At 40.8% G+C, this 11,468-nt stretch overlaps 1 non-coding gene across 1 annotated transcript; it reads left to right on the top strand.

Moving 5' to 3' along the window:
* The first annotated feature begins 210 nt into the window (after positions 1-210).
* LOC145400842 (5S ribosomal RNA) lies at positions 211-329 on the top strand. Its single transcript, XR_013897487.1, has one exon. It is a non-coding gene; the product is annotated as a 5S ribosomal RNA (ribosomal RNA).
* The last annotated feature ends 11,139 nt before the right edge of the window (positions 330-11,468 follow it).

The raw sequence follows: 11,468 nt of genomic DNA, 5'->3' as shown, positions 1-11,468 counted from the left end.
AAATTAATCTTGAATTAGGTTTAATATTTCTCTTTACTTATTGGGGAAAAAGCATCTTTGCTGGCTTTTATCCTTAGATTCTTATTTCTTACCCTCCCCCCAGAAAGCAAATACAGTATATCATTAAGATAATATTGTGAGGATCCCTCCAACTTAAGATAAAATACGACTTGCTATGACGATGTTATGCTTTATTATTTAATCACGAGTGCCAATGGCCATACCACGTTGAGTACACCGCTTCCCGTCCGATCAGCGAAGTTAAGCAACGTTGGGTCTGGTTAGTACTTGGATGGGTGACCGCCTGGGAAAACCAGATGCTGTTGGTATCCCTACGTGTCAAGTGGGGTTGGTGAAGGATTAGTGCCCCTCCCTGTAAAACAATTAACTCAAAGCCCTTGGCCACCCCGTCTGGGATACATGGCGTCTGGCAATGAATGAATGAACGAACGTTGCCTGCTCTTGGCTTATACCCATTGCCATTCCTTTCATGACAGCTTGGTATGAAACCAGTCAATATCAAAAAGAGATGAATCTGATCTTCAGCCATTCTCTCTCTCTCTCTTTATAATTCTTTTTTAAAGGACTTGTAAAATTATTGTACAAAATGCACGATAATGAAAACTACTATTGTACATCGTATCGAATATGAATTTATTGTTTACGAGCATATATATATATATATATATATATATATATATAAATAGATAGATAGATAGATAGAATGATCGATAGATAGGTAGACAGAGAGATATGTACAATGTTTGTCGTTCCTATGGCAACAGTACAGGAGTGGCGGGCGGCGCCGGCAAGCCGGCGACTCACCGAAACACTGCCTTCCGTACTAGGTTACGTAGATGTTTGGGGACAGATTTACGTTTGTAGAAGTGCTTCCGCAAGTGCAAAAGCGTGAATTAGTGTAGAGTTTGTTGCAAACGCAAATCTGCAAGGAGAAATCACAATTCCGCATTGCGGAATTTGTGGTTTGCGGAAGTGATTGTGGAAGTGCTTAGTTCTTATATATATATATATATATATATATATATATATATATATATATATATACTGTATGTATAGCACCAGTCAAACAGGGCCGTACACCCGAGGTGGATGGCAAGCTGGTGATAGGGAGTGCTGGAGCTCTCGTTTCACCATCCCTCAGGACTTGATCCTGACCATCTCCTTTTGCTGAACATTTTAACATTTTCAGTGCATTCACTTACACAGCGTGTAGGCCAGCATGCTCTCATAATACCTCAGTCTTCATATGTCTACACCACACTACATGCACATAACATATCACACCTTGCATTCACTTTCTTTAGTAATGGCCGCTGCAATGTTACTATCAAATGAGGTGGTATCTCGGATTGCCACCACCGGCAGGGTAGGGCTGGCGGCACAGGGTCCTGCTGGTCGCCATCAAGCGGCATAGAATGTTGCTATTTCCGCTAATGCTCGTCAGCTAAAAAATGAAATTGCGGCCGTATTCTTCACCAACATCCGCAGCCTTACCACAAATTTAAACTCAGTTCATTTTTTCCTTCAGTCCATATCCCCTTTGGCCCTTTTCCTCACAGAACCACAAATCTCACCCTCTACTGATATATCCCCATATTGTTTTCCCGGTTACCATCTCCTTACAAACTTCCGTAACAAGGGCGGCACCTGTTGTTGTATCAAATCCCAATATGCAGTTGATACTATTTTAAACTTCACTTCATTCATTTTTGATTACTCATTATATAAACGAAATTGTCAAAATATTACCAAATATATTTGTGTAGTTAATCGCTACCCCAATGCTTCTTCGGAACCCAGTGTATTTGATTCCATATCCACACATTTGAGTAACCTTAACCTTGCCCTCAGCACCGAAATTACCATTTTGGGTGATTTTAACATACATAATGTTGAATGGTTATTGCACTCTGCCAGGACTGACGACGCTGGTCTAGAGTGCGAGCTGTTTGCAGATTCATTTAATCTCACGCAGCTGGTAAAGCAACCAACCACAATACGTGATAATCCTGACCATAATGCCCATCTCTTGGATTTATTCTTGACAAATAATCCAGATCAATACAGGATAGACGTACTGTCACCAATTGGATTCTCTGACCATAATCTCATCAAAGCCTCATTAGTTAATCACCCAACACCTCTCTGTTCTCAACCTGTCAGGATGACCCGATGGCACTTTGATAGGGCAAACTGGGATGGATTTAGAAATTATCTTGCTGACATTCCATGGCAGTCTTTCTTCTCTAGTGATCCCAATTTCACCCAGTCCCACATTTGCGACTTAATACTAGCTGGTATGGATTTATTCATACCAAGTCAACGGTTCACTAAAAGATCGAACTCTCCAAAATGGTTTGATGGCAACTGTGCCAGAGCAACAGCCCAAAAGTCATTAGCATATAACTCTTATTTAAAATCAAAAACATCTGAATCACTCTCTCAATTTAAAATTGCTAGAAATCATGCAAAAGCTGTAATAAATCTAGCTTAATCAAACTTTCTTCAAAAGCAAGCATCAAAACTACTTAACAACCCTAATGACAATAGAGTATTCTGGTCAATTCTTATTTCTTTCAGTAATAACTTTTAACAAGTCATCTTCCATTCCCCCAACTAAAATCTTCAGATGGTAACATTACAAATGACCCGCATAGGAAAGCAGATATTTTTGCCAGTACATTTGCCAGAAACTGTATCATAGACGATACCAGCCAGTACTGGAACTTGACTCTCCCAAAATTGCCCCACTTAAAATACAGACAAGATACGTAAAATCCATCCTAGACAAGTTACCTACCAACAAAGCTCCAGGCCCAGATGGAATTCCACCAATTGTTTTGAAAAAGTGGTCCCCTGAACTTGCCTTTGTTCTAGCTAAATTATTCAGACTATGCATACGTACTTCTTTATTCCCAAATTCATGGAAAGAAGCCAATATCCACCCAATTCCGAAGAAAGGAAGTTCCTCTGACCCCTCTGATTACAGACCAATATCTGTCACATCTTCTCTTGGTAAGGTATTTGAAACTTTAATTAATAAGCACATTGTTAAACATCTTGAATCCAACAACTTCATTAGTGATAGACAATATGGTTTTCGCCACGAAAGATCCGCCATTGACATACTCAATCTCCTAACTCATACCATCCATCAATCAATTGATCTACATGGAGAAACTCATGCAGTAGCTCTTGATATTTCTAAAGCTTTCGACAGAATATGGCACTGTTCCCTGCTGTCCAAACTCCCTTGATATGGACTAATGTCTTTTGTTCCTTTGATTTCTTCATATCTTAGTGACAGGAAAATACGAGTAAAAGTGGGTGATGTATATTCCAATTTCCACTCAATTAACGCCGGCGTGCCGCAGGGGTCAGTTATGGCACCAACCCTATTCCTGTTTCATATTAATGATCTTTTATCTGTCACCCACAATCCCATCCATTCATATGCAGATGACTCAACACTACATAGTTCATTCACACTCAGACACCCATTTACAAAGTCTAATATCTCTACCTATCAACTCAGTACAGCCATCTCCATAAATCAAGACCTATCAACGATCAGTGAATGGGGACAAAACAACCTTGTCTCTTTTAATGCTAGTAAAACTAAATATATACAATTTACTAATAGACAGATATTACCAGATTCGTGCATTATCTTCAGTGCCATTAATATTCCCATCTCCAAAAGTATTGAAATTCTCGGCTTCTCACTTAACAATGTCCTCAGCTGGACCTCTCATGTTAGATCACTTGCTAAAATCTCCATTAAGAAACTTGGATTATTGTACAGAGTCCGTAACTTCTTCACTGATGAACAGTTGGCTTTAATTTATAAGAGTCATGTGCACTCTCAGCTTGAATATTGCTCACCCTTGTGGAATGGATGTGGAAAGGCTGCATTAAAACAACTAGATAAAATTCAGAACAAAGTTGTTAGAATTATTAAGAACCCTGCCATTACAAATAAACTACCGTACCTCCCCTGTAAGTAAGAAGGAATGTTGCCTCCCTTGCATTATTTTACAGATATTTTTTTGGCAAATGCTCAGACGAAGTTGCGTCCATGGTGCCACATCTCCATGCCTTCCCTCGTGCTACTTGGGCATCTTGTAGCGCTCATGACTGGAATGTCACTTAGCCATATTGCAGAACTTCTGCCTATCAGAATTCTTTCATTCCCCGAACTGCATCTCTCTGGAACTCGCTTCCCCAGAGTTGTTTCCCTCCAGATTTCAACCCACAGCTGTTCAAGTCTAACTGTTACAGATATTTTATGAACAGACGACACCAGTAATCTTTTGTATGTATTATTTATTTTTTTCATTCATTTGTTTTTCCTTCCTCCATTCTGTTATTCAATATATATATATATATATATATATATATATATATATATATATATATATATATATATATATATATATATATATATATATATATATGTATATATATATTGTTTTAAATATCTAGGGTCACATGTTGCTGTGGATGGAAGAATAGATGCAGAAATGAAGTTTAGAATAAATGAAGTAGGAAAGGTGCTGGGAGGAATGAAAAAAGTGTTTAAATGTCGTTCGCTTAGAATGGATGTAAAGAGAAGGCTGTATGAGGGTGTTGTGGTACCGACTGCATTATACGGGGCTGAAACATGGAATATGGGTGTAGCAGAGAGGAAAAGTTTGAATGTAATGGAGATGAGATGTCTGGGGAGTATGTGTGGAGTGACGCGTATGGATCGAGTGCGAAATGATGAAGTGCGAAGGAGAACTGGAGTTGTTCGGGAGATGGCTGGTAGAGTTGAGCAGAGGGTGTTGCAATGGTTTGGGCATATGGAGAGAATGGATAATGAGTGATTGGTGAAAAAGATAACTAGATCTGATGTGAGAGGTGTAAGGCTGAGAGGAAGACCACGAATAGGATGGATGGACAGTGTGAAGAGAGCGCTGGATGCGAGAGGGATGTCTGTTGAGCAAGGAAGAGTGGCTGTGCGTGACAGAAATAAATGGAGAGAAATTGTGAATGAATAAGTGATGACGCAGCCCTGAGGGGATATTCTCCCGCATTTGGTCTGATCAGCTAGTCAGGTCAGGTGCGGGTAAGGGGATGGGTCTGTTATGATGTGGCAGGGGTAAACCAGTTCTGCTGTCGGGCCCTGCTGCGGATGTCACTGATTGCATTGTGCAGTTGACCCTTGTGCGGTGTGATGCGGTGAGGATCTGTCCGTTCTCGCCTTTGGAGCTAAGATGCGAATGAATGTGTTTAAATGGATGAGTAAATGGAGAGTGAGTCGTCCTGTCTCAGCTACCTCCCTTTCCTTTGGGGGAAGCAGCCTAGGTATATATATATATATATATATATATATATATATATATACACACACACACACACACACACACACACAACCTTCTTTCTGATCGTCAGTATGGGTTCCGTCAGGGACGCTCCACAGACGATCTTCTCACCTACCTTTCAGACTCCTGGTCATCCTCCTTTCGGGACTTTGGCGAAAGCTTTGCCATTGCACTAAAAGGCTTTCGATCGAGTCTGGCATAAATCTTTAATTTCCAAATTGCCCTCTTACGGTTTCTATCCTTCTATCTGTGCCTTAATCTCTAGCTTCCTTTCTGGTCATTCTATACCCACTGTTGTAGACGGCTATCGTTCTTCTCCTAGATCTATTAACAGTGGTGTTCCTCAGGGCTCTGTCCTATCACCAACTCTCTTCCTTTTATTCATCAATGACCTTCTAAGCTGTACATCTAACCCTATCCACTCATACGCTGATGACTCCACCCTTCACCTTTCCATTCGATTCCCACAACGTCCATCTCAGCAGTTACTTCAACAGGCAAGGGATGAGACTATGCCACACCTAATGTCTGACTTGGCTCGTATCTCTGACTGGGGTAAAAATAATCTGTTTTTTTTAATGCATCAAAGACTCAGTTTTTGCACCTATCAACTTGACAAAATCTTCCACAGGTATACCCACTTATGTTTAATAATACTCAACTTAATCCTGCATCATCGTTGAACATGCTTGGGGTTTCATTTGCTCGGGACTTGTCTTGGAGAGATCATATTACATCTCTTGTAAAATCTGCTTCCAAACGATTGGGTGTGCTAAGCCGACTCCGTTCCTTCTTTGCCCCTGCACAATTGTTGACTCTATACAGGGGTTTTATCCGCCCCTGTGTGGAGTACAACTCTCATGTGTGGGGAGGCTCCCCACATATAGCTCTTCTCAATAGGGTGGAGTCAAAGGCTTTTCGTCTCATTAACTCTCCCCCTCTTACTGACTCCCTTCAACCTCTGTCTTTTCGCTGCAATGTTGCATCTTCATCTCTTTTCTATCGCTACTTCAATGGTCACTGTTCCTCTGAACTGTCTGCATGCATTCCTCCACTTCTACGACGGGCGCGTAGCACTCGTCTAGCAGCAAACTCTCACCCCTTTTCTGTCCAACTCTCTAATGCAAGAGTTAACCGTTACTCCCAGTCCTTCATTTATGCAACAGGTCAACTCTGGAACTGTCTCCCTCTGTCTGTATTTCCTGCTTCCTATGATCTCCAGTCTTTCAAACGCAGAGTGTCCAGGCATCTCGAAATGAATGGATCTTGAATTTGGCTCTCTCTTGTATTTTGTTTTTCTCTTGGAAGGAACAGTTTTGCAGGCTCATTGCCTTTGGTTCCTTCTTCCTCACATAAAAAAAAAAAAAAAAAAAAAAAACACACACTAGTAAGGGTGCCCGGCGTGGCCAGGCCAAAAAGGCAAACACTCTAGTCCTATTTGTTTTAGTTCATTCTTTCTACTCCAAAAAGACCATTTACCTCTTACACTTTTGATGAGGGATTATAAAAGGTCCAGGAACTTTCTGTTTCAGCTTCCATTGACTGACGCACAGTATTAGTGCACACTTGTTTACTGTTACCGGTGACCTCAAATGACCTCGGAGATCAACGTCACAAAACGCATGTCCGAACTGGAGGTCAAGTGAGTCTCCATGCCAAAAATTGGGTTGCTTGGTCCAGTCATTCAAGAGTGTATTGCCAGTGAATTCAAACGACCTCCGACCAGTGACCTTAAAAAATGACCTCAGAGGTCAACCTCACATAGCCTATGTCCAAGCTGGAGGTCATGTGAGTCTCTATGCCAAAAAATGGATTGCATGGGTGCCCGACGTTGCCCGGGCCAAAAAGGAGAACACCCTACCGGTGATCTCAGATGATCCAGATCTTAATTTTGATCACCCTAAAAAACCATCCTAGGGTCATCCTGATTCAGAATAGACATGGGTCTGGGGGTCTCTGCCCCTTGGTTTAGGCGTGATTGAAGGACAAAAAATGTGCATCTTATATATATATATATATATATATATATATATATATATATATATATATATATATATATATATATATATATATATATATATATATATATATATATATATATATATATATATATATATATATATATATATATATATATATATATATATATATATATATATATATATATATATATATATATATATATATATATATATATATATATATATATATATATATATATATATTTTGCCTTTACCTCAGAGCCATGTATAAAAATTCGTTCGTGCGCCATATAGCTGCCTTGGGAGATTTTCTGCAAGTAAAGGAATTAAACGATATTATTCGTTATGTGGCCGACCAGACGGGGCTTTTGCTTGAAATATTGGGGTCAGATGAAAGGGCAGCTGTACCAATGTTATTGGACACAAGGTAAAATTATAAAAATCCTCAAGACCTTGACCTTGTGGTAGCCGTAGGGAAAAACCAGAGTAGACTTGCTCTGGGGCCTGCGGCTAGGCTCTTGTTTCAAACAGTTTGCTGTAAAAAGTAACTAGCCATGTCAAATAACATTATATGGGACCACTTTCATGCCTCGATGGGCTTAAATGAAAAACTTTTTCTAAAGTTGCCGCTAGATAGCGCCACCACAGGTGTCAGCTGACAACAAATTTGGATTCTCCATGTCAAATAAACCAGTATGGGATCACGTTTATGTCTCAAAAGGCCATAAGCTCTTTTTTCTTCTCTATCGAGTTTGGCTCGAATTCGGTAGCGATGGGTTTGTTTACAAAATGGAGAGTCAGTATCGGTCAAAATACCTCGGGAGGAACCTTGAATAATCTTGACTAGTCATGCTCAAAATTCAATATCGTTTTGACTTTTGGTGGTCGCGAAAACGGGTATCAGCACGATAGTCAATATGCAATATCAAGATTAGTCAAAATATCTTGACTTTCGACGTCGCGAAAATGCAGCTTTAAATTAATATCGTCACGATAAATATAATGTGAATTATAAATGTACCGGTAGTATTTATTACGTATTCCTAAAATCACTCTGCGGTGGCTGAGTGGTTAGCATCTCTGACTTCGATGCTGCCGACCCGTTCGGTCTTGGGTTCGAATCCTGGTGCGGGCAGCTGGGGTCACTTGTCTCAGGTGTCCATGCACCTTTTCTGGGTTGGTAGGTAATATGAGTACCTAGGGTAACACCTAAGGGGAGGTAACTGTGGTGACCTGGATGATGCAGTGGCCTTGTATCCCAGGTTATTGGATGAATAACCTGCTACAGGCTCAATGGCCAATGTTACGGAGATGAGCACCGCGACTAAGCGCCTCATGGCGTATGCTATCATCTTTACCTTGATCATATATGTGATCATTGTCTGCTATATGATTTTCGTATATTAGTTCGATCAGGCTAGGTGCTTCGTGAGAAGTGTGTATGTGTTGCAGTAAAACTCTGTAGATAAACACGATTCTAAATAATAATAATAATAATTATCATCATCATCACCATCATCATCATCATCATCATCATCATCATCCAAACCTCCTTTCCCACCCAAGGGCAGAGTGAGGAGTAGCAATGTCCAGACAGCCCCAAATTGCCCAATCCAATGGGCCACGCTTCCATTCACTCATCATTCAAGCCCCCGGAATCCTGGCTCTATCGGATACGCCAAAAACATTCACCACGTTCTGTAGCTTCATATATCGTATCCGACAGAGTCAATCCAGACGCTGCCACGTTAAAAAGGGGTGCCAAAAATCCCTGATCATGCATATCTCCTTACAAAATTCATCCAGCCAGCCCGATCTCCTGTCAGTTCCCTAGCCTCACCGACTTCCAAACCTCTCTTCCTCACACATTCATCCACCATATCTCTCCACCTTCTCCTCGGCCTACCTCGCCTCCTCCCTCCTTCGAATTCGCTCAGATATACCTTCTTCACCACTCTATTGTTATCCATTCTCTCCACATGACCATACCAGTTAATTCTAATTTTTGTTGTCATAAACTCATATTATTCATATTCGTCAACGTCTGTCTTTCCCCTCCAGTTTCATATCTGTGCTCACACAACTACTGGTACTGTAATGTTTTCGTGAAATGTGCCGGCAGATACGATATAGTACTATTAATATAAATAACGCACATATTCCTGCATTACTACTATAATTACAAACAATTACTGTCCTCAAACCGATATCGTCTTGCCCTGGTGGTCAAGGGTCATGTACCATCGTAATGGTTTTTAATGGTGGAGAAAGGTTATGTTATATCGCAATGGTCATTAGATCATTCATTAGTGTGACGTCAGCGAGACACGTGTTCCACCGAGCTTTAGTCGTAACCCACGGAGCTTTGGGTCACCAGTACTTCGCAAAACAGGCCATGAGCAGGAGAGGTTGCCGTTGCACATTGATTTTTCCTTGGCTTTCATCATTCATGTATTAGCAGTGTCATTGATGTTGGACACACACACACACACACACACACACACACACACACACATAGAGAGAGAGAGAGAGAGAGAGAGAGAGAGAGAGATAATATATGTATATATAAAAATATAGAGATAGATAGATATAAGATATATATATTAAATTGATTTTACGCCAGGTATCCCCAAAGGGCTAAGGCGGTGCCACTTGGGTGGATTCGATCCTCCGACCCTTCGGTCAGAGCGGAGCACTCCAACCCACTGAGGCACGGCTGATACATATATATATATATATATATATATATATATATATATATATATATATATATATATATATATATATATATATATATATATATATATATATATATATATATATATATATATATATATAGCAGCCGTGGCTCAGTGGGTTGGAGTGCTCCGCTCTGACCGAAGGGTCGGAGGATCGAATCCACCCAAGAGGCAACGCCTTAGCCCTTTGGGGATACCTGGCGTAAAATCAATATATATATCTTATATCTATCTATCTATATATATATTTATATATATACATACATTATCTCTCTCTCTCTCTCTCTCTCTCTCTCTCTCTCTCTCTCTATGTATATATATATATATATATATATATATATATCCATCCATGATCCAATCCTACATTGCCCCATAAGGAGCGTAGGAGCCCGGGGCTAGGCAGTTGGTCGACATTTAAGATGAAAGAGACCAGCCTCACTCATCCCTGAGTGGCATTACATGACCAATCAACCCCAACTACCCCTTGGATATAAACCTTCATCGGCTCAATCCGACTGGAGCGCAATAATTACCCAATAAGAGGAGTAGACTGTAGCACCAGTCGAGCAGGGCAGTACTCCCGAGGTGGATGGAAAGCTGATGACAGGGAGTGCTGGAGCTCCCGTTTCATCAGCCCCCAGGACTAGTTCCTGACCATCCCCCTTTGCTGAACTTTTTCAGTGTCTCAGTTACACAGAGAGTAGGCCAGCATGCTCTCCAGTACAAATTTCTCTAACTGTCTTCACCAAACTACATGCACAGTACACACTACACTTCCTATTCAAAATTTACCATAAATGGCGTCGTTTTATCAAGCCTCGGAATCCCCAGGGGGGGGGGACCATAAATGCCCCCACCATCTGCCCCTCTCCCGGTGACGACTCAAGGTGCCTGGAACCACTGTCTGACTCTCTTCTTCTTCATTTCTGCAACATTCGCGGCCTTTCCTCTAACTTTCGCTCTGTTGAGCACAACCTCTCCTCCTCTAAACCTCACCTTCTTTTTCTAACGGAGACTCAGCTGTCTGAGGCAACTGACAGCAAACCCTTTTCTGTATCCTCCTACTTTCTCTATACTCATTTCAAAGCCAAAGGTGGCTGTTGTGTATATATACGCAACGACTTATCTTGCTCTCGTGTTCCTGAACTTGATTCTTCTGAATTCTCCACACTCTGGCTTCGGCTTTCCTGTCGTTCTCTGACTAAATATATCTGTGCTGTTTACTTATCCCCTAATTCTACTGACTATCAAAAATTCTTCGACTATCTTACTTCTACGATGGAACACATTCTATCCATTTCTCCTTTCTCTGAAATCTCCATTCTTGGAGATTTCAATGTTCACCACCACCTTTGGCTCTC

This window comes from Coenobita brevimanus, chromosome 53, assembly GCF_032717465.1.
Source record: "Coenobita brevimanus isolate Jiangsu-jjx chromosome 53, ASM3271746v2, whole genome shotgun sequence".
NCBI classification, from domain to species: Eukaryota; Metazoa; Arthropoda; class Malacostraca; order Decapoda; family Coenobitidae; genus Coenobita; species Coenobita brevimanus.
Note: the sequence above shows the minus strand (reverse complement) of the source record. Positions and strands in the feature narration are given on the sequence as shown.